At 43.0% G+C, this 24471-nt stretch overlaps 1 protein-coding gene and 1 non-coding gene across 3 annotated transcripts in view; both read left to right on the top strand.

Moving 5' to 3' along the window:
* Nucleotides 1-24471, top strand: part of LOC126456980 (uncharacterized) — a 334582-nt gene that overhangs the window by 173776 nt on the left and 136335 nt on the right. The window lies entirely within an intron of this gene.
* On the top strand, nt 463-536 carry Trnat-ugu (transfer RNA threonine (anticodon UGU)). The gene has a single exon. It is a non-coding gene; the product is annotated as a tRNA-Thr (tRNA).

Genomic DNA, 24471 nt, shown 5'->3' with positions numbered 1-24471 from the left:
TATTACGGCCCGAGGTGGTTGTTTTGGGTACTGATTTCTCAGGATCTATGCACCCAAACTACGTGAAAGTATAATCACATGTCAGTTCTAGTACAATATATTTGAACCTGTGAATACCCGTTTATCATCTGCATTTCTTCTTAGTGTAGCAATTTTAATGGCCAGTAGTGTATCATTTATTCTAAAGAAGCTGCACAGTCATCAATGATATCTTCTTTCGAGAACAGTTACTATCTTCATAAATACTTAAATGGCTACCCGGCCATTGACCTTCGTCTGTGCGAATGCGCACAGGCTGCCCAAGCTCTTACGGTAATCGTCACCTTTGTTGGCGCGAGTAATGAGTGGATGAGCAAATATCTATTAGGAACATTACGTGTGTAGATTGTGGACAGTTGGGAATGTGGGTCTCACGGGAAGCATGCAAGGGATAAGTCCCTGCAGTCGTGCTACTCATCTGTGTCCTCGGTGGCTCAGATGGATAGAGCGTCTGCCATGTAAGCAGGAGATCCCGGGTTCGAGTCCCGGTCGGGGCACACATTTTCACCTGTCCCCATCGAGGTATATCAACAACACCTGTCGACAGCTGAGGGTTTCAATTAGTTATCATTTATCCGAATACATTTCACGTATATCATAACTGCTGTAGTGCCTGTTCCTGCGGACGTGTATGCGTGTATCTTCATCGTAGTTCAGAGTAACACAGACCCTGCAGTAACGTATTTATCCGCCGATACCAGGCAAGCGACTTTCAAGCTGCAGGGGAATATACATAATGGATGAACGAGTACAGGTTGTGGACACATGGCTGACGACACATTGAAGTTTGGGTCTGGTTGAGAGTCGTGCATGGATAGCCGAATGGAAAGTCGACCGCTTGCGTTAAGCGGGAATCCGGGTTCGATTACCAGTCCGACAAAAATGTCCATTGTCGTCATTCCATTATACAGCTGATCGTAGTCCATATTCGCAATTGCGAATACATTTCATGTAGTTCTACTGTATTTTTACAGTGTTTGTTATGGTTATCAAGTAGGCACGATAACAGACCTCGCATTAATTAAGAGACGTGTTGTTAGGATCGTGAAAGGTCAGGATAGCTCCTCACGCAAAAGACATGCTCGGCTGACTTCAGTGTGAATCCTTGAAAGAAAGACGATGTATTCCTCACAAAAATCTGCTGGGCAAATTTAGAGAACCAGTATTCGATGAAGATCGTGAGTTCAGTCGGGTACCTCCACCGTACATATCGCGCAGGGATCGTGAGAACATCGTACGTGGGATGAGGGCACGTGCAGAGCCGTGCGGGGGCATTTTCTCTCGCTCAGTACACTAATGGAATAGGACAGAAAATCGTTAATGTTGGAAAATGCTATCTAATGCCTGTAACCAGTGACACAGATAAAAAAAAATGGTTCAAATGGCTCTGAGCACTATGGGACTTAACATCTTAGGTCATCAGTCCCCTAGAACTTAGAACTACTTAAACCTAACTAACCTAAGGACATCACACACATCCATGCCCGAGGCAGGATTCGAACCTGCGACCGTAGCAGTCACGCGGCTCCGGACTGAGCGCCTAGAACCGCGAGACCACCGCGGCTGGCAGTGACACAGATAGGTAATATCTTAGTACAAGATTAATAGTGAACAGACTTGGCATGCCACTACATATACTGCCTGACAAACAAATGCACCGAGCGAGGTGGCGAAGTGGTTAGACACTCCACTCGCATTCGGGTGGACGACGGTTCAATCCCGCGTCCGGCCATCCTGATTTAGGTTTTCCGTGATTTCCCTAAATCACTCCAGGCAAATGCCGGGATGGTTCCTCTGAAAGGGCACGGCCGACTTCCTTCCCCATCCTTCCCTAATCCGATGAGACCGATGACCACGCTGTCTGGTCTCCTTCCCCAAACCAACCAACCAAACAAATGCATGCACCCATAAGGGGACGGAGAAGCGAAATGAATCTGAGAGAATATGTGACGTTATATGTGCTATGCCCACCAACGACGACACAAAAAATATCCAGGTAGCAATGATTGAACAGGTTTATTTATGAAAGATTAATAGCACGTATACTCTGACGTGGACTATAACAGAACATAAAATAAGTCACATTTTTAAGTAGAACACTATGTAATACTTCTGGCAGCTGAAGGCAGGGCAATTATCGCTGTGTCTAATTTCATTAAATACGTACTTTATAAAAGCAGACGTCCCGTAGGACGCCCAGTGTTAAAGTACAAACCGAATGAACAAAGTTGTAGTCCAGTAGGGAGCAAAACTGTCTATATTCGAAGTGCAGCCATTTGAAAGTTAAACGGGAATAAATTTACAAGTCCACAAGTCTACCACGATGACAGAGTCTCTGTCTTCTCTGGCGAGGAGTCCACAGCTTGGAGCTCATAGGGTCGGAAGTTAGACGCGAATAGCCGCCACGTCCTAGAGGTGCCTCTCGAGTAAGAATCCCGAATGATGGAATCCTTGCGGAATCGGCATCCTGCCCCCGGCAAACTCACTCGGAGAGAAACTCGTCTGTTCTGGACCAACCGCTGCCCTAAATACCACTCGGTACTTGGATAGAGCCGGGCCTGTTTTCGATCAAGTGTCTTGCGGAAGAGAGTAGGTCTTTGCAGCCCACAGCCTTTAACGGCACTTTGGTTGCCTGCAGCTGGACTGTCGGAGCATAGCCGTCTGTCTTCAGGAAAGCTGTCCGCTGTGTATCAGGCATCTTCGAAGCGCAGCTGTGAAGTTGGGTGCTGACCCTCCAGATATTAAGCATCTGTACAGCAATGTGATTGATTAGAACCTACATTAAAGCGACAAAGAAACTGGTACAGTCATGCGTATTGAAATACAGAGATATGTAAATAGGCAGAACACGGCGCTGTGGTCGGCAACGCCTATACAAGACAGCAAGTGTCTGGCGCAGTTGTTAGAGCGGTTACTGCAGCTACAATGGCAGGTTATCAAGATTTAACTGAGTTTTCACGTGTTGTTATAGACAGCGACACAACATCTCCGATGTAGCGATGAAGTAAGGATTTTCCCGCATGACCATTTGACGAGTGTACCGTGAAGGTCAGCAATCCGGTAAAACATCAAATCTCCAACATCGCTGCGGCCGGAAAAAGATCCTGCAAGAACGGGACCAACGACGTCTGAAAATAATCGTTCAACGTGACAAAGTGCAGCCCTTCCGCAAATTGCTACAGATTTGAATACTGGGCCATCAGCAAGTGTCAGGTGCGAACCATTCAACGTAACATCATTGATATGGGGTTTCGGAGCCGAAGTCCCACTCGTGTACTATTGGTGACTGCAAGAGACAAAGCTTTACGCCTCGTCTTGACCCGTCAACGCCGAAATTGGACTGTTGGTGAGTGGAAACATGTTGCCTAGTCGGACGAGTCTCGTTCCATATTGTATCGAACAGATGGACGTGTACGAGTATGGAGACGACCTCATGAAAACATGGACGCTGCATGTCAGCAGGGGACTATTCAAGGCGGTGGAGGCTCTGTAATGGTGTGAGGCGTGCGCAGTTGGAAGACACGCACCCATGATACGTCTAGATACGACTCTGACAGGTGATACGTACGTAAGCGTCCTGTCTGGTCACCTTGGTCCAATCATGTCCATTGTGCAATTCCAGCAGGACATACCCCATACGTCCATAATTGCTACAGAGTGGCTCCAGGAACACTTTTATGAGTTTAAAAGCTTCCACTGGCCACCAAGCTCCCCTGAAATGAACATTATTGAGCATCCAGAATGAGATTTTCACTCGGCAGCGGAGTGTGCGCTGATATGAAACTTCCTGGCAGATTAAAACTGTGTGCCCGACCGAGACTCGAACTCGGGACCTTTGCCTTTCGCGGGCAAGTGCTCTACCAACAGCTACCGAAGCACGACTCACGCCCGGTATTCACAGCTTTACATCTGCCAGTATCTCGTCTCCTACCTTCCAAACTTTACAGAAGCTCTCCTGCGAAACTTGCAGAACTAGCACTCCTGAAAGAAAGGATGTAGCAGAGACATGGCTTAGCCACAGCTTGGGGGATGTTTCCAGAATGAGATTTTCACTCTGCAGCGGAGTGTACGCTGATATGAAACTTCCTGGCAGATTAAAAGTGTGTGCCCAACCGAGACTCGAACTCGGGACCTTTGCCTTTCGCGGGCAAGTGCTCTACCATCTGAGCTACCGAAGCACGACTCACGCCCCGTACCCACAGCTTTACATCTCCGCTATATCCTTTCTTTCAGGAGTGCTAGTTCTACAAGTTTCGCAGGAGAGCTTCTGTAAAGTTGGAAGGTAGGAGACGAGATACTGGCACATGTAAAGCTGTGAGTACCGGGCGTGAGTCGTGCTTCGGTAGCTCAGTTGCTAGAGCACTTGCATGCGAAAGGCAAAGGTCCCGAGTCCGAGTCTCGGTCGGGCACACAGTTTTAATCTGCCAGGAAGTTTCATTATTGAGCATATCTGGGATGCCTTGCAATGTGCGTTTCAGAAGAGATCTCCACCCCCTCGGAGTCTTACGGATTTATGGACACCCTGCAGGATTCATGGTGTCAGTTCCCTCCATCACTACTGCAAACGTTAGTCGAGTCCATGCCATGTCGTGTTGCGGCACTTCAGCGAGCTCGCGGGGGACCCTACACGATATTAGGCAAGTGCACCAGTTTTTTTTGGCTCTCCAGTGTACAAAGGACTGACAGGATGACCCTACCTATCAATATGGCATTGCACTCTCTCTGTCCTGGGTGCATGCACTGATTCGATTGTGAAGGGTGTCACTGAGGCTAGCTGGCCCTCGATATCCTGGACACTGACACTGGGACGGAGTTGACGTCAGGGCTCGTCCCACACATGTTGTATGAAGGACAGATATGAGGATCTTTTAGGCATGGGAGTACCTCAACATCATGCAGACAGTACTTAGAGACACATGCCATTTGTGGACGAGCATTATCCTGTTGAAAAATGGTACAACGATACTGTTGACTGGGATATATGACAAGAGGATGCAGGATGTCCATGACGTACTGTTGTGCCATACCAGTTTCCTCAAATTCTACCAGCCATGCCATGAGGTCATACATGATGGCTCCCCCATTATGAAACCAGGATCGACACCGCTTGGCTTCTCCAAAACATCGTAAGACTGAGACCTACCTCTAGTTCGCGATACTACTCCAAACGTAGCCATTTGTGTCGTGGTGTTAACGCTGGTTCCCTAGTCCTTCTGCTGGTAGTCTCTGACCAGTGCTGTGGGATGTACAGTATTCTTTGAATTCTTTTATGGCTTGACCCCAACCCAGAGGTCTTCCACAAACAGCATTAACCGTTCCTGTATTGACCAAGTGCCGCAGGCATGGAACTCCATCCCACAAACTGACATCCATCACCTGTACAATGCAATGCACGCACTTTTGCATGCCTGCATTCAACATTCTGGCGGTTACATCATTTATTAATGTATCAGCATTCACATTTGCAATGACTTATCTCGGGCTTACATTGACATGTGATCTTGCAATGTTAATTGCCTAAATATGTTACCTAGACACATATATTCCCGAAATTTCATTACTCTACGTTAATTACTTTTTGGTGCTGTGATTTTTGTTTCCGTCAGTGTACAAACAGTCAGCGCTAACGTTACAGAAGCACTCTAGATACTGCAATATTGACGAATTCAGGGATTTTGTTATTTGACGCAACTGATCGTCAAGATGAACAAATGTCAAGAGTCCTGTACATCTTCCATCACGAAACTGTAACAGCGAGTAGATTATTGAAGAGGAGCCTGGTGGAAGTAAAAGAAAGTAACTTAATGATTAGTATGAACCGGTATGAATTTAATTCAACAAGAAGTTGCAAATACAATAAATGCCCTTGTCTTTGACGTCCGGTCAAAGTGTCCGCTCATTATCTCTGGCAGCCCTTTGCACTAATGGGTTTGATCACAGTGCACTCTCGCATTGAGGTACAGATTTATATTCGACCCTTTACTTTCAAAATGGTGGATATCCATGTATGGTCTTTAGCTGTGCCGCCCGTAACACGATTCTCCGCCAAATGCCACCCCTAACACGATTCTCCGCGGACGACAAATGAGATTGAACGGCAGGTAGTTCAGCCGTAAGTGCCTTCCAGGCGTGCTACCAGCAAAACAATAGCGTATAGTGTATTACCTATCGGACAGGCGCAGTGAACAGCAGTGAATACAATTATTTTCTATGACCTTTCAAAGAGAGTGCTTTCTGAGCAAATGAGATATCGCATAATTGGTGGCTATTTTAGTAAACGTCAGTGTGTTAAAATAGTAGCCTGAAGCGTTTGAATACGACCGCCGTCCCGCAACGAGAAACGCGAAAAGCACCTCTGCTGGATCAAGTAAAGTATGAACACGCGGGACGAGAAACACATTTACCAGCGCGTCTTGTACGTGTTAAATATAAGTGCAAATGCTGTTACTAATCAGTTATCATCTGCTCACACAGACAACACAAAAACACGTCATCAGGCAATTATAATATCACAACTTTGCGTCACTGAGTGTGGTAGCAATCAGGAACAGAGAATAGTTGACATGAAGTGTTTCGAGCAGTGCCGACTTTTAACAATCAGTACTGTGTAGGACACACAATATCTTCCACTGCAGACCGTGAGTACGTTACGAATAAACGCAGCACACCTGACGCTCGAAGACATTCGTTTGTCATAAATTCATACACTACTGGCCATTAACATTGCTACATCACAAAGATGACATGCTACAGACGCGAAATTTAATCGACAGGAAAAAGATGCTGTGATATACAAATGATTAGCTTTTCAGAACATTCACACAAGCTTGGCGCCGGTGGCGACACCTACGACGTGCTGATGTGAGGAAAGTTTCCAACCGATTTCTCACACACAAATAGCAGTTGACTGGCGTTGCCTGGTGAAACGTTGTTGTGATGCCTCGTGTAAGGAGGAGAAATGCGTACCATCCCGTTTCCGACTTTGATAAAGGTTAGATTGTAGCCTATCGCGATTGCGGTTTATCGTATCGCGACATTGCTGCTCACGTTGGTCGAGATCCAATGACTGTTAGCAGAATGTGGAATCGGTGGGTTCAGGAAGGTAATACGGAACGCCGTGCTCGATCCCAACGGCCTCGGATCACTAGCGGTCGAGATGACAGGCATCTTATCCGCATGGCTGTAACGGATAGTGCAGCCATGTCTCAATCCCTTAGTCAACAGATGGGGACTTTTGCGAAACAACAACCATCTGCACGAACAGTTCGACGACGTTTGCCACAGCATGACTATCAGCTCGAAGACCATGGTTGCGGTTACCCTTGACGCTGCATCACAGACAGGAGCGCCTGCGATGGTCTACTCAACGACGAACATGGGTGCACGAATGGCAAAACGTCATTTTTCGGGATGAATCCATGTTCTGTTTACAGCATCGTGATGGTCGCATCCATGTTTGGCGACGTCTCGGTGAACGCACATTGGAAGCGTGTATTCGTCATCGCCATACTGGCGTATCACCCGGCGTGATGGTATGGGCTGCCATTGGTTACACGTCTCGGTCACCTCTTGTTCGCATTGACGGCACTTTGAGCAGTGGACGTTAAATTTCAGATGTGTTACGACCCGTGGCTCTAACCTTCATTCTATCCCTGCGAAACTCTACATTTCCGCAGGATAATGCGCGACCGCATGTTGCAGGCCCTGTACGGGCCTATCTGGATTAGAGATGGGCAAAACTGTTCTTTTCAGAGATCGGATCAGAACTGTTCACTCCCTGAAATGAACTAGCTCTTTTTCATGACTCACCACTCATTCACAACAGAAAATAAATGGAAGGCACATTGCCCTTTAAACTTGGTTTATTCCAGTACTATACCTGTATTTTGATCTTATTTGATCCTATTTTGAAGTAACACAGATAATGAGTAAGAATTTTGTATTGTTTATTGAAATTTCCACCATATGACAAAGTTTTTGATTATTGATTTATTTTGCACTATCGTGGATTTTTGGGTGATCGGAAAATGTTGTAACTTGAGATTTACATTAACAATATCTTTGGTTATAATGTATTAAAATTTCATTAACCTCGTACAAATACATCGCAAGCCATATATTTTTAAAGTGAACATTTCCTTCCGAAGACGCCTAAAATCGCAAAATCCGTAGGAAAATAAGAAAAAAATATATAAATTTGACTGTAAGACCAAAGTGCTGCATATAGCCTTCCGCAGAATAAAACAAGGAAAATATTGGTGTATCACTTTTGCTATACGTTTATCGGTTCGCTCGTAATTAAATTCGAGTGACCATAATAAAAAATCCTATAGTAAGAGGAGCCGTCAAGAACCTAATCTGATCAGTTTAAACAAATAAAAATAAAATAAAAACAAATGATGTATTCATAAGATAATAATGTAATATACATAGCGGTATTACTACGAAGAACAATATCCAGTAGAGAGGAACTCCGATGCAGAGGCGCTGAGTCAAGCAGGTCCAGCCGCGAGCTGTATTACTGCGCGAGCTAAGACCCCAGAGACCAGAGTGACACCTGAGTTGCTTTGCTCAACGCTCTGGCTAGAGTCGAGAACGGTGGGGTGAGCGTTGAGCGGGCGAGTTCCGAGGGTGGGGGGAGCGGTGAACGGCCACCACTCACCCGCTCGGAGACAAATCGTCCGCTCTCTTGCGAGCAGGTTGTTGCAAGTAGTTCTTACGTTCTCCGCTAGGAGGTTCTGTCCTGTTGCTCGCATCAACTGCCCAGAGGGCAGGACGTGCGACTGAAACGATCGCCGACGGAGTTCAGGTGCGCCAGACACTGCACGCGGCAGAGGAAGCACAGAGAGGGCACGGCATGTGTGAAACAAAATCCAATGGGGCACTGCACAATGCACGCAGCCAAGGCAGAAGCAGGGCAGAGGCGGGCGCTGGCTGTGTTGTGTGGCGTGCACTGTGCTCTGACCAGCAGAGGCCCCGCTCATCTGCTCCGACTCTCTCTCTCTCTCTCTCTCTCTCTCTCACTCTCACTCTCACTCTCACTCTCACTCTCTGCTGTGGGAAACGTTTGGAGCTACCGTTCTTTTTTTCTGAATCACTGATTGTTCACTCCTTTGAAAGATTCAACTCTATGAATTAGTTCAGGAGCGGATCCCCCATCTCTAATCTGGATACAGAAAATGTTCAACTGCTGCCCTGGCCAGCACATGCTCCAGATCTCTCACCAATTGAAAACGTCTGGTCAATGGTGGCCGAGCAACTGGCTCGTCACAATACGCCAGTCACTACTCTTGATGAAGTGTGGTATCATGTTGAAGCTGCATGGGGAGTTGTACCTGTATACGCCATCCAAGCTCTGTTTGACTCAATGCCCGGGCAGAGGTGGTTGTTCCGGGTACTGATTTCTCAGGATCTGTGCACCCAAATTGCGTGAAAATGTAATCACATGTCAGTTCTAGTATAATATATTTGTCCAATGAATACCCGTTTATCATCTGCATTTCTTCTTGGTGTAGCAATTTTAATGGCCAGTAGTGTATTTCAATCACTATTGGGTGCTCGTAACATACTAATTTATGTAGGTTACCAATTATTGATAATAAGATAGGTACATATGCGGCCCGAGATGCCTCCTCAAAGTGTAGGTATCGACCCTTGAGCAATGAAGTTTGACGGCTACTAACCAAGGCTATCGTAAATCAGACATACATTTACACACAGAAAACATTCCTTTCATCATTTGTGCTTGGTCTAGCTGTAACGCGTTGACATGGTATGATACGGAAGCAGCAACGTCGAATCGCTTTTAAGGCTTTCTGCGAGAAACGAGTTCTACCATATGTTCAGCTACCTAAATGGATGGTCCAGATTTTTAGATGAAAGCTCACTTGAAGGACAACATTACATTGTGCCAAAAACTCCCATAACATTGAGTTTCAGTAATGATATGTTCAAAGATGGTGCATGGAACGTACGTAATTCTAATTTTTTTCGACAAGATATGGAAAAAAGGTGTGGAAAAGAAGTGAATCCAATAGCACTGTGTAATTTTTTTGTTGATTGTAATTTCTTTTTCAATAAATGATAAATAACCATATTTACTAGGAAATATCTTCTTGTGTTACGTCACCAATCATTTCCACATCTGCAACACACGTATCTCTTTTACTACAACTTAGAGCACATGTCGTAGCTGTCTTCACATCAATGAGTGTGAATAGATGTGATAGTGTATTTGTTGCATTGTGCATATCGGCTTAAATTAAGCTGCATTACAGTAGTAGGTGGTGTGCTCTGAATATTGTTGAACTGTAGAGCGAAATTAATTTGTTATACCAAATTCCTGAATACTGAGTTAGAACAGTGGACATATAGTCCAAAAGCATCTGCGGGCAGTTATTATTCAAGGTACATACACGATGACTTTTATCTTTCTTTTCAACACTCTGTTATGAAATCTCTGCAAACCAGCAATGTCACGACATCACACTCACACACACTGCGGTGCTGAAGTACCACACCTCGCAGTTATTACAGCCCCCTTTTTTAAGGGATCAGTCTCAAAGTGATGTTATTGTGGTAGTCAGTTACAATTATGGTACATTACGTCAGGAGATGGAGTACCTTGCATATTACTAAACTGAAGAGTGTTGACCGACTGCCGTGTGGTGGCAGTGGTATCTGTGCGCATGAGTGCGTACCGTGTCAGGCAGCAGAAACAAAAGAAGTGCGAGTAACGGTTGCCGACCATCCTAATGGAGAGACCAGCTCGCACTCGCTTAAAACGCAGTTGTGCATGCCTTAGTCTCACAGAAGTTGTTATTGAAACATATTGCAACAGTTCCCTGTCGTAAGGGGTTTAACCACTAGCAACCGGCAGTTACAGCGCTGGCAAGAATTTCTGTAGGCTAAATCCATGGGTGGGTCGCTACACTGCTCTTACGGAATTACTAGCAAACCCCCACCGGTATCGCTGCTGTATTCGCGTTATTTATCTCTGTGTGTCATGACGTCAAAATCATCGTAAATTAAAATATTACAGCATCACTGGTAGTGCTGCAAAGTGGTTTCAGACATATCTTACTAATAGAAAACAAAGGGTGTCATTACATAACACTTCATCAGTAGGGAATCAAACATCATCTGACTGGGATGAAATTACATGTGGTGCTCCCCAAGGTTCGATACTAGGTCCACTACTTTTTCTTGTGTATATCAATGACCTGTCATCTATTACGTTACCAGATGCCAAGTTTGTCTTATTTGCAGATGATACAAACATTGCAATAAATAGTAAATCAAATATAAATTTAGAAAGGGCAGCTAATCAAGTTTTTACTGACATTAGTAAGTGGTTCATAGCCAATTCACTGTCATTAAACTTTGGAAAGACCCTCTATATGCAGTTAAGAACTTCCAGGAGATTTCCTTCTAGTGTGTGTATAAAATATGACGACATGGAAACAGGAGAGGTCGACAGTGTAAAATTCTTGGGATAACAACTTGATAATAAATTCAGTTGGGAGCGACATACTTACGAACTGCTAAACCGCCTAACAAGTCTGTGTTTGCAATGCGAATGATATCAGACATAGGAGATATAAATATAAAAAAACTGGCATATTTTGCTTATTTTCACTCCATTATGTCATATGGTATCATATTTTGGGGTAACTCCACAAACCGAGAAAAAATTTTTAGAGTACAGAAGCGTATAATAAGAGTAATGTGATAGTGTAAATCCAAGAACATGTCGAAACTTATTCAAAGAATTGGGCATACTAACCACAGCTTCTCAGTATATTTATTCCTTAATGAAGTTTGTTGTAAATAATACATATCTTTTTCCAACTAACTGCTTAGTACACACTATCTGTACTAGGTATAAGAACAATATATATAAAGATTTAAAATCACTTACTCTTGCCCAGAAAGGAGTCCAGTATTCAGCAACGCATATTTTCAATAAGTTACCAGCAACCATTAAGAGTTTAGTTTCAGACAAGGCACAATTTAAACGTAATTTAAAAAAAATTTTCGGGGCCAGCTCCTTCTATTCCATCCATGAATTTCTCAACAAGTGCAGTAGACGATTTTAATGAAAATTTATTATACTTTAATTTTTGAGAAAACTTGGTTGTAACAGCCAAGTAACTAGCTACTGTGTGAATGATGGATTTAATGAAAGAAGATGTAAGTATTAAACCTGTAAATATTAGAAGTTTAATTTTAATCCATGTACATAATTTTACTGGTTATTGACTGAGGATCATTAAAATTAATGAAATTCAAGTTTTTCTAATTATGTTTTTGTAATGTGTTTATCTGACATGTTTCACACCCAGGAGGAGGATCCCCTCTTTTGTGGGTCTATGGAATGAATAATTAATCTAATCTAATCTAAAACCTAAGTCTACGCAAACCGGTAATGTCATGTCGTCTCTCTCTCTCTCTCTCTCTCTCTCTCTCTCTCTCTCTCTCTCTCTCTCTCTCTCTCTCTCACACACACACACACACACACACACACACACACACACAAACACGCGCGCGTACTGCAGTGTTGAAGTACCAGACCATGTAATATTTACAACCAGTTTTGTTTAGGCTTTGCTTCTCACATAGGAGGCTGCTTCGTGTTGATGGTATACACTAATAATAATGCACCTTGCCGTCACATTGTCATATCCATGTAGGATGAACGGTAGCTTTTCCTTGACACCGTGTCTCACAGCGATGAACTTGAAAATATAGTATGTAAATTAATACACTTGCGGAGTCTTGCCTAAGGTCCCACACACGATTCATTCTGTTCCCGGCTATAAGATTCTACTGTACTCTTCATTTGGATTCCGAATGCTGTGGTGTTCAATCCCAATACACACGAACTGCAAGTAAAGTTCTTGCGTCATGTTAAATTCATAAACAAATATATTTACAATGGCGTAGGTAGCTGAATGTATAGTAGCGTTCGTTTCTCGCAGACTGCCACAAAAGCGATTCGACATTGCTGCTTCTGTTTACCAAAGAAAAATCACCAAACAGCCGTATGTTATTTTATTTAAACGACCAGTTTTGGCATATTAATGTCATCTTCAGGCTCCTATGCACTCTCTGTATGTAGAATGAGACATGTCAATGCATGCGTAACCGGAGCCATCAGTACCTGGATTCCGTGAATTTTTTTGTGGAGTGTGTACTTCGAAGACTTGACAACTACTGCAGGTGGCATTAATGAGATGCCGAAACTGGTTGTGTAAAGAAAATAGCAACTTATGTTTCGTGCTGTTTCGTGATTTTTCTTTGGTCAGTATCCTTACAACCCCCTGACCCGTATCCATGATGGATCAACAGAGATTGCTGCTTCTGTGTCATGCTGTACGTAAACGTTATTACAGCTACACCAAGCACAAATAAAGAAAAGGTTGTTTTCTGTGTGTAAATGCATATACGATTTTGAACAAGAACAATTGTTTTCCGTATTCTCTACCCTGTCAAAAATTCCTAAACAAATCTACGGTGGTCCAGGTAGTCAAATGTGTAGTAGGCTCGTTTCTTACCTGTATGATGTCATTATTTTATACTGCAGAGGATCTTACTCTGCTTCTCACTACAGAGCAGAGCTCTCGAATGGACAGGAAATAGCACATGGCTGATAAATACTGCAGGTACTTTTGAGCGTCAAATTACTTACGGACATTGCCCTTATGGTGCATTGGTGTGTGCTTAATCATAAGATCATTCGATTATATTTGGACAATAATAACTTAATTTGTAGCTGTAACAAATATCTGAGCGGTGATCTAGAAAGCAGAGCATATTGTTCGGAAGCAGTGGGAGGCCCTTAACTTGCATGCCATCGGCAATGACGCCAAAGGGCAGGCCCGCGGAGCGTGCTTGTGCGAGAGTCGCACGAGCGGACCGTGGGGGTGGGCACGTGGTGTCTGGGGTGCCGGAATGATAAGAAAGCGCTGATGCTGTTGTCAGCGAAATATAATACACGCAATCGTCTGAGCTGTAATATGGCACCGCGCAGGGTGCGCTGAATGCTGGACAGCATATGACAGCGTGCACGCCATTGGTTATGCATTAGAGGGGGGTGGGGGCGCTACATGCCGACAACATGCATGTTAATTGCACACCATTGGCTGCTGAGCGCGAACGCGTAGCATGTATGGGTTCCCTCCCTTCCCCTCCCCCCTCCATGGCCTTGGCATGTGATCGAAAGCGATGATGCAAGTGTCATTATTCCTTGTATGGCCTTGCAAGTAAGGAGTGATGATGATGATGACATAACAAGGGCAACTGCATGAAACTTCCCGGAATGACCTCTAGTTCAGAGTCAAGGTTGGCTCGTGCCGACATTGCCACACTACTCAAGTTCTTCGTAGACGTTGAACTGTCATTAGCTGACAAAATGATTAGCAGCACCCCAATTTTTTTTTTGTTCTGCCTGATTTCCAAAGTGTCCTCCATTTATCTCTCATAGAATGTCAAGCCGATATGCGAGTTCTGCCCATGTACGAGTCAGCATTGCAACATCAACACTTCAGATTGCTTCATTGATTCGCGCACGATGGGTAGGAATCTCATTGACTGATGTGTTGTGTACACTTCGTCATCGGGGAAATCCAACGAAAAAGTGAACTCAATGGCGTGACATCAAAAGAACGCAAGGTCCATGTGATGCACCATCAGAAGCCATCCATCTCTCAGGAAATTCAAATTCCAATGTGAGGATGCGCCACCAAGCTAGAAGATGATGAACCGCTGCAGCTCTTCGGTCTCTGAACTAGAGTAGGAACTATTTCTTCAAGTCTAGGTAAGCATTTCCTATTATCGTTTTCTCTGCGAAGAAAAATCGGCCTTTCGTGCATTACGCCACACCAGCAACCAAGCTTCGTGATATCAAGAATATGTTCATGTGTGTTGTTTGGGTATTTAGAGCACAAAATTCTCATTTTGTGGCGATTCGCATGTTCAGAAATGTTGAACGCTGCTGAAAGTCTTTCAGATAACCATTGTTAAAAGCTACGGAGGCCAGAATGACACACGCAAATGCATACCGCAGGGAACGGTCGTTTGTCTGCGGTGTGTGGCGTGTCGTAGTATCGGTATTGTGCAATTTCAGCAAGACTACAACAAAACCAGTTACTTATTATTAGCGAAACATGAGATTTTATTTTATCACTGCTTTTCCCTGCTAATGATCGTTATTTTGTTAAAGAAATCTCCATCTGGGAACATGTGGCAATGTTGTCTGTCAAGTAGTGTAAATGGCACTAAGTTCATGCACAAAAGTGATCATCTACAACCAGCAAACAACTATACATGAGTAACAACTTTTAGCAATCGTCAGTGCTGTTGCATAATAATCTCATTACCAGTTGCACATCGTCTATCTACTGCTATTGTTATTCGAGGGTGCAACACTTATCTTTAAGCAAAATGAACAGTTTTGTTACACAATACCACACGCACAGAACACTAATGTATTGTTTCCTGTCAAAGTATTTCATAAAAATTTATACGAAATAAGCAGGCTTCATACATCAGCAGAGAACATTTTTTATCGCGTAAGATATTGTTTGCATATACGTAAATTCACTATATTTAAAAATTATTCACAATCTAAGTGGAACTTATTACCTCTGACTGGGTTCTGGGCCACCAATACACAATTATTGTAGCAATAATTACCATCAAGATTTATGTCTGTACAAATATTGAATACAAAACTGCCGCTACAATATTTCACTAAGATGGCGGCTAACATAAGACAATCTGTAAGTAGGCTGTTTAGGTTTTCTTATTGGTAACGCAACGTAGTGCTCTGTATGAAAATCACTGGCTGTGCTGTGTGCAGCCTGTGGCTAGTTTGCATTGTTGTCTGCCATTGTAGTGTTGGGCAGTTGGCTGTTAACAGCGCGTAGCGTTGCGCAGTTGGAGGTGAGCCGCCAGCAGTGGTGGATGTGGGGAGAGAGATGGCGGAGTTTTGAAATTTGTAAGACTGGATGTCATGAACTGCTATATATATTATGACTTTTGAACACTATTGAGGTAAATACATTGTTTGTTCTCTATCAAAATTTTTCATTTGCTAACTATGCCTATTAGTAGTTAGTGCCTTCGGTAGTTTGAATCTTTTATTTAGCTGGCAGTAGTGGCGCTCGCTGTATTGCTGTAGCTTGAGTAACGAAGATTTTTGTGAGGTAAGTGATTTGTGAAACGTATAGGTTAATGTTAGTCAGGGCCATTCTTTTGTAGAGATTTTTGAAAATCAGATTGCGTTGCGCTAAAAATATTGTGTGTCAGTTTAAACACAGTCATGTATAATTGTTCAAAGAGGATGTTTCAAATCACTTATCCATTCTCCTTCAGGCACTGTTTTACTACTAACAGATAATATATATATTAAATCTTTTCTGTACCTGCACTATACGCATTAACATTTAACAGTATTTCTCAGTGTTAATCGCTTATTGTTCAGCATTTACCAATAAACCGCGCTGTAGACCAGTAGCGCTAGTGGCTACGCTCCATTGTAGCTTACCAGAAAACTTAACATTTATATAGGACGAGAATCGTAGTGAAATGAAAGTCCAAATGAAACAGAAACTCTTTTTTCCAAATATTAATTAACGACAGAATACAGTTTTTTACAGTCCTCTGTGTTACGAGACATCAATCACATCCGATCAGTAGGCTACAACAGTTCGAACAAGAAGAAGCGTTATTCTAGAAGGATCATAGATAAGAAAAGATGGGGATTGTCGCTATCTTTTTCTAGGGGTATTGTCTGAGATATAATTTCATACAGAAGATTAAATTATGTCATTGACAATAATTATTTATTTTTTTACTATAGATGAAGTCCTTTTTATTAATGTTACGAGAATGTTCATTTTCACTCTACACACAACGCTGTCGCGAATATGATCCTGAATAAAATATATAGGCGTGGGTATTACAAGTGCTTGCACCGTTTGCACTTTGTAGGCAAACCGTTCTCGGTCCCAGATTCGTACCCAGCCACTGATTAAATTTTGAATAAAAATCAGCAGCAATGATGGTGGAAGACTTCGACCATAAGAAATCACCCTCATTCTGCTAACGGCCTTGCCAAGGAAGGTGGAGGAGGGAAATACTCTTCCTCTTGAGGTGTGAAACTGCCCCTGAAAGGAGAGAGAATCAACAATGGTCAACGGCTTGAGGATGCAGAAGGCGATGGACCAAAGACACGTAATGTGTACCGACAGGACATGTGTCCTCCAATATAAAAAGTGTCATGATGGTGTCAGGACTAGTCCCACATTCGGATCTCCGGAGGATGACTGCCAAGGGGGAGATGACCATTAGAAAAAGGTTGAATAACCAACGAAAGGATAACTTTCTACGAGCCAGGGCGTGGAGTGTCAGACGTTTGAATGTGATGTGGAAGCTAGAAAATCTGAGAAGAGAAACGCTAAGGCTCAGTGTGAATATAGTAGGGGTAAGTGAAGTAAACTGAAAAGAAGACAAAGATTTCTGGTGAGATGAATATAGGGTAATATCAAAAGGAGCAGAAAATGGTACAATGGGAATAGGATTCTTTATGAATAGGAAGGTAGGGCAGAGTGTGAGTGACAGTGAACAGTTCAGCCATAGGGTTGTTCGCATCAGAATCAACAGAAAACCAGCACCGATAACAATATTTCAGGTATACATGGCAACGTCGCAAGCAGCAGCTGAAGAGATAGAGAAAGTATGTGAGGTTACTGAACAAGTAATTCCGTACGTAAAGGGTGACGAAAATCTTTGGGTGACTAGAATGTGGTTGTAGGGGAAAGAGTATGGGAGAGTTACGGTAGAATATGGGCTTGGTAGTAGGAATCAGGGAGAAGAAATACTAATTTTCTGCAATAAATTTCAGCTAGTAATAGCAAATGCTGTTCAAAAATCACAAGAGGAGGAGTTGTACTTGGAAACGGCCGGGAGATGGGGGAAGATATCAGTTAGATTACATCATGGTTAGGCAGAGATTCCAAAATCAGATATTCGATTGTAAGGAATACCAGGAATAGATATAGAATCAGATCACAATTTAGTAATTATGAAGAGTGGGCTGAAGTTTAAGAGACTGTTGTCAGGAAGAATCATTGCACAAGGAAGTGGTAAGCGGAAGTACTAAGGAATGAAGGGCTACGTTCAAGTTCTCTTAGGCTGTAGGTACTGCGACAATGAGTAGCTCAATCGGCATTTCAGCTGAAGAGGAATGAACATCTCTAAAAAGGACCATCACAGAAGTTGGAAAGAAAAACGTAAGTACAAGGAAGGTAACTGCGAAACTCAGTAGTTTGTCCTAGTCGACTTATTTTTCAGCAGTTACGATGTTTTGCAATATACAAAATGTCGCCAGTGTGGCGTTACCTGATGTATTGATGTCATTAAATGGTCTTCTATGGCTTAAGCTGGTTTATTTTCGGCAATTAAGATGTATTTTAGGTTACAAAGGTCGCCAGTGTCGCATTTCAATGATATATTACGTTTGTTTGTATTAAATTTTACGGTCTACCTCATTAATGTGCAGTGTGTACTTGGAACCAAAGATTATAATGTACCTCTTAGTAAATTGATAATGCAACTGCTAGCACGTGCTATAGTTTTCTCTCTGACAAGGCATTGTCTATGACTGTATCCTTGAGTGTTTGCGGTAGTTATATCTGTCAGTGTGGTACTAGCTGTCAATGTGGACTTGCTTCTTGACAAAAATTATCTTAAACAGTTGCTATTGCGAAAAATGTTTTACGTACTATCATTAGTTTAAAAGAGCAAATTACTATCGTTCAAATTATGGTATAACTTTTCTGCTGTTTATGCCAGCAAGTGGAATATTATTTAACCTCGTATTTCCCTGTAAACTGTATAACCTCTATTGGTTTGATTTATTCGTTCAAGGCTATGCTTGATAATGGCCATTGACCGGAACTAGTAGCGAAATGTGTAAAATAAATGACAGCTGGAGTGTTTCACCATGAAATTTAAAAACTGCGAAGAAACCGTGGGTAATGGAAGAAATACTGTTGTTGATCGACAAAGGAAAGAAGTACAAAAAGTTCAGGAAGATTCAATAATACAGGAATACAAGACACTTAGGAATTAAATAAATAGGAAGTTCGGGGAAGCTAAGGCGAAGTGGCTGAATGAAAAATGTGAAGAAATCGAAAAACAAATGATTGTCCGTACACAGAAAAGTTAAAACAGCCTTCAGTGCGATTAAGAAACAAGGGTGGTAACATTAAGAGCGCAGTGGGAATTTCACTGTTAAATGCAGAGGAGGGAGTGGATAGATGGAAAGAGTACTTAGAGGTCCTTTACGAGGGGGAGTAGTTGTCTGATGACGTGATAGAAGAAGGAACAGGGAGACATAGGCTATGCGCTCTGACAAATCTGAAACCAAACAAGGACAAAGGAGCTGCTGAATGTTTTACGACATACCAAGATTCTCTCTCTCTAATAGTTTCTAAGTTATGGTTTTTTTTAAATAATGGCGGGAGTTTATGAACTCCTTGTATTTTGACCATTAAGCTATGGTAAGTGAAGAAACTGCTTACAAGAAGATAGAAGAGGCAAACAATCAAACAAGGTGTAGAACGCGAAGTTTGCGGGGACGCGGCAACCCCACGGCTTTAGCCGGTGACTGGGGGAGGACGCATTACGTTACCGGAGGACGGATTGCGGCCGCTCGCGGGGTGTCAACTTACGGCGAGCAGTTAGGTTAGGGGATCGATCGGGCGCGGTGCGTTAGGAAGTGAGGAGACGAGGCCCCCTGCTCAGCTCAGCTCAGTTCGCCAGCCCTCGACGATAAAGGCTACAAAGCAGGCGGCTGGCTAGCGCACCCCACGCATGCCTTTCAGCACCCCCGACTGCAGACGTGTCTGTACTCCAGACGACCCCGTTTCCAGATAGCGCCAGTACGGCGCGTGCTGGAGTACCGCGGCTCGGCCCACTCTAGGACTTCTCCAATACGTTCCTCTGGTACCAGTGTAGCGTACAAAGCTTTTGCCATCAACCTGTGACGTTTGAAACACCTGCAGATCGGCAGGTACCCGACAGTATGCGTATCTAATGTGTTCCAAAACGCCGCTTATAAAAACGGGATTTTTCGGTTCTGATACTTCTGGTTCTGTTGGTGAAAAAAAATAGGGCCAAGTATTTTTGGATAGTCCTTGGGCTAGGGACCATTTGTGTACCCAACAGAAGGATCGTCTTAAGTCTCATTATCGTACAGTACAGGGTCAAAGTATGAATATTACACATTTGCTCTTGCTTAGTCAAATGGGCATATCGTTTAGTTCTTCCTGCATTTAATTTGGTCTTCACTGGGCCTTAAGGGACTTAAGGAGGCACCATTAGTACATGGGCGGCTCCCCGGAAAAACCAACTGAATGGATTTTTTACCATATTTTCGAAGGCACCAGCGGACCAAAACCCACACGAGGATTCCAAGACGGCTATGCACAGTACATGGCTGAATTTTTTACGATACATTCCTAAGATCTCTCTTTCAAACATCTTTGAAAATTTTCTTGATATCGTTATCCGTTTCCAAGTTACACAGATTCGATGTCACCATACTTGTACACGTAAAATCCGGTATATGGCGAAACCAAAATAATAAGCAACCGCATAAAATTGCTCAAATTTTAAAGATATATTTCCTAGGCTTTTATCTAGAAGAGCCATTTCCCAGTTTTCAAGAATCTTTATCCGTTATCGAGAAACATTCCAAAAACTTATTTTTTGGGTACCGAAAGCTAGCCGCGGATTCCGAGACGGTTATGCACAGCAAATGGCTGTAATTTTTACGATTTATTCCTAGAAACCCGATTTCAAACACTCTTACAAACCTCCTTCACATCTTTATCCGGTTCCGAGATACAGAAATTCACAGTTACCCTAATTGCATACGTAAAATCCGGTGTGAAGCGAAAACGTAGTTTATAAAGTGGCCTATCACGGAGGAATATGCTGTAAAGTGTCTTCGTTATCATCTGGGAACCCCATGCTGTTGTACTGAACCACATGCAAAATTTTTCTGCACTTAAATTTAAGTAAACCATTAAAATTTTACTGACATATAAACTTCTTTTCGTATGAGTTACATGTCCTGCTGCAGCAGGAAAAAGAAGGGAACCAGCGGAAAAATACTCCTATCAGAGCACAAAAATGCAAACATGTTCCTGTTTATTTCAAAAACTCTCACTGAAATGTGGGGTACCAGCTGCCTCACTTTTTCCCACAAATTTTGGCATGCGAATATATTCTCGCTTTGTATGATGAGAGAGAAGAAGACAGTGGCAGTGGCAAAGAGATGGAAAAGTCATACAAACTGGAAGATTGTAGACAGTGTTTGTGTTATACAAAGGGCGAAGGAATTAATGGCAATGTGAGAGAGACCGATACAGTAGCAGTGGAAAAAAGGCGACAGTGACAAAAGAGTGCTAGGAAGAGTGAATGAGAAAATGCCAGGGGGAGAGGAATAAAGAGAAATAGAAAGTAGAAGTGGGTGAGAATTAGTGATAACGAGAGGGTTTATGACAATAGCAACGACGAAGAAAGAGATAGTGACAGTGAGAAGAGACAGCAGCAGTAGGAAGAAAGGAATGAGATATTAGTGGTAAGAGAGAGGGCAAGAAGGAGACAGTCAGAGTGAGAGGAGACTGTAGTAGTAGGACAGAAAGAAGGAGACTGTGCATGTGAAACAGGGACAGTGACAGAGAGACACAAAGAGACAATGACAATTAGTTGGGCTGAATGAGTGAGTAAGGGCAACTGGAAGTGGATGAGCATGAGCGACTTACAGCGATGGATCAGTGGGTGTGAGTGTGTTACAGTTTGGGGAGCTTGTAGGAGTTCGAGGTGAGTTGCACGTTGAAGAAAAAATTTCACGAATGTGTTCGCATGCCAAACATTCTGGGAAAAATTTTAAAGATACTGAGGAAAGTAAAATCAGGCAACTGACACCCCAATTTTCAATCAGTCTTTTAAATGAACAGGAACATGTTCGCACCTTTGAACTCCGATAGGAGCATTTTTGCGCTGGTGGAAAGTATGACCATTCTTCTCACCTCCACATGCTGGCGTCCGCAGTTCGTCACTGAAATATCGTCACGTGATGGTTCGGGCCTATAGTGCTCCCCTGTTACGTGTGTACCGACAAAATGGCCACAGTACCTTTCACAAGCTTCTACATACATACATACTCCGCAAGTCAGCATATGGTGCGTAGCGGAGGGTACCATCTACCACTGCTGTTCATTTCCTTTCCTGTTCTACTCGCAAACAGAGCCCTAATTTCTCTTACTTCGTGGCCATTACGCGAAATGTTTGTTGCCAGCAGTAGAATCGTTCTGCAGTCAACTTCAAAAGCCGGTGCTCTCAAAAAGACCGTCGCCTTCCCTCCATGGATTTCCATTACAGTTCCCGTAGCATCTCCGTAATACTTGTGTGTTGTTCTAACCTACCGGTTATGAAAGTGGCACCTCGCCTCTGAATTGCCTCGGTGCGGATTCCAAACACTCGAGCAGTACTCAAGGATAGGTCGCACTAGTGCCCTATATGTGGACTCAACACTCTTTCCTAAAATCCTGCCAATTAATTGAAGTCGACCATTCGCCTTCCCTAATACAATGCTTACATGGTTGTTCAATTTCATATCGCTTTGCAACGTTTCGCCTAGATATTTAATCGACGTGTCTGTGTCAAGCAATTCGAAAAATTACTGGTTTGTTTTCCCTACTCATCAGCGTTAATTTATATTTTTCTACCTTTAGAGCTAGCTGCCATTCATCACACCAACTAGAAATTTTGTCTACGTCACCTTTTGTCCTTCTACAGTCACTCATCGACGTCATCTTCCCCTACATGACAGTCTCATCAGTAAACAGCCGCAAATTGCTACTCACCCTGTCTGCCAGATGATTTACATTATATATAGAAAATAAAAGTGGTCCTATCACATTTCCCTGGGGAATTCCTGACGGTACCCTGGTCTCTGATGAGCACTCGAAGTAGAGGACAACGCACCATGTTCTATTACTTAAGACACCTTCGAGTCATATATCTGGGGATCTATTTTCTTTGCTCATACGTTTGTTAACAGTCTGTAGTGGGGAATCGTGTCAAATACTTTTCGGAAATCTAGGAATATGGAATCTGCCCGTTGCCCTTCATCTACGATTCGCAGTATGTCATGAGAGAAAAGGGCAATCTGAGTTTCGCACGAGAGCTGCTTTCTAAATCCGTGCTGATTCGTGGAAAGAGGCTTTCCCGTCTCAAGAAAATTTATTATAATCGGTCTGAGAATATATTTATGTTTTCTACAACAAACCGATGTGGATGGTATTGGTCTGTAATTCTTAGAGTTCGTTCTTTTACCCTCCGTATTAAATTGAGACTTTCCGCTGGGCGAGAGATTCGCGATAAATGCAAACTGAGTAAGGGGCCTGTGCCGTACAGTACTCTTTGTAAAACTAAATTGCGATTCCCTCCGGATGTGGTGACTTACTGCCTCAATTCTTTCAGTTGTTTTTCTACGCCAGGGATGCTCGTTAGTATGTCCTCTATGCGGGAGCCAGTGTGATGGTCAAAGGACGGTATGTTTGTACGATCCTCCTGCGTGTATGATTACTTAAATGAGGAATGTAAAACTTCGGCTTTCCTTCTGCTGTCGTTTGCCGACTGGTCAACGAGTGACTGGATAAAGGAAACCTGCTAAGCGGTTTAACGTAGAACCAGAATTTTCTCGGATTCTCGGCTAATCTTTTGCTAAAACCTCAATCCTTGCGATTATTGGTTGAGGGGTTACCTGAAGTCACAAGTCTACCGCGATCGTCCGACCTCATAAGGGATGCTGAACGACAACACCCGCCGGGCATTTCTCACAATACCTACTGATATACTCCACAGTGCTGCTCACAACATTGCTCCTCGACTACAGGCATTGTTGTTGAATGATGGTCGACATTTTGAGCATATGTTACAAACATAATCTCTGCTAAAAATCAATTGTTATGCTAATTATTGCTTTCGCATCGTATGAATCGTCATCTGTTGATCATTTTATGTACTTCTTTGTTTCAATAAAACCCCATGTTATTCCAAACATGTGTGCCAATTTTTATCCTCCTAATTACAGTATTCCATGAAGTATTGAATTTTCAAATGTTTTCAGACTTTTCGTTCACCCTGTACATTGAGTTCATCCACCACCCGCCTACGGTGCGGCGTAAGGTTCGCCAGAAGCGACTTGAATGTAATCATGTATTTTGTAGACGGCTTTTCCAAAAATAGGATTAGTTGTTGACAATGAAGACTTTTCCACGTAAAACTGCGACATTCATTCAATGAACACTAGACGAAAAAATTATTTGTACTTATATCACACTTCCTTAA

This window comes from Schistocerca serialis, chromosome 2 (genome assembly GCF_023864345.2).
Source record: "Schistocerca serialis cubense isolate TAMUIC-IGC-003099 chromosome 2, iqSchSeri2.2, whole genome shotgun sequence".
Classification (NCBI taxonomy): Eukaryota; Metazoa; Arthropoda; class Insecta; order Orthoptera; family Acrididae; genus Schistocerca; species Schistocerca serialis.
This window is presented reverse-complemented; position numbering and strand designations above follow the sequence as displayed.